A 535-nucleotide genomic window follows, 5' to 3' on the forward strand; every position below is an offset into this window, starting at 1 on the left:
ATGTTTCAATAAACCTTTACAGGAATGGTTTACAAAAAAGCGATTTCTGTCTGTTGTTCCAAAACCATTTGACTTTTTTATTCCATGAAACAAAAATGAGATATTCTGAAGAATCTCGGGGCTGCTCTTTTCCATACATAAAAAAACCAACAACAACTTAGTAAACACACGTCAAGCACCATTACAGTATTGTAAAAAGTGGTCCATATGAAGGTATTCTGAAGCCATACAACAGCTTTGCTAGGAAGAGTCCAACTGAAATTTAAGCCATTCACTATAAATGTGTAGCTTGCTCACACCATAGATAACTCTGCTATGTTTAATATAGACATTTTTTAGGCTAATTTTACAACTCAAGTGTTCATAAGATTGGAAATGTACAGTATACAGAATTTCACACACATGTACACATTATAATAAGAAATAGAGGTTAAAATGTATTTCATTTGGCATCCACAGAGCAGTTATTGGTTATATCTGGCAAAAATAAATAAATAGCAATTAAACTGCAAAGTTTGGACCCTGTTGCTAATTA

This window comes from Sinocyclocheilus grahami, unplaced genomic scaffold (assembly GCF_001515645.1).
Source record: "Sinocyclocheilus grahami isolate Dianchi unplaced genomic scaffold, SAMN03320097.WGS_v1.1 scaffold714.1, whole genome shotgun sequence".
Taxonomy (NCBI): Eukaryota; Metazoa; Chordata; class Actinopteri; order Cypriniformes; family Cyprinidae; genus Sinocyclocheilus; species Sinocyclocheilus grahami.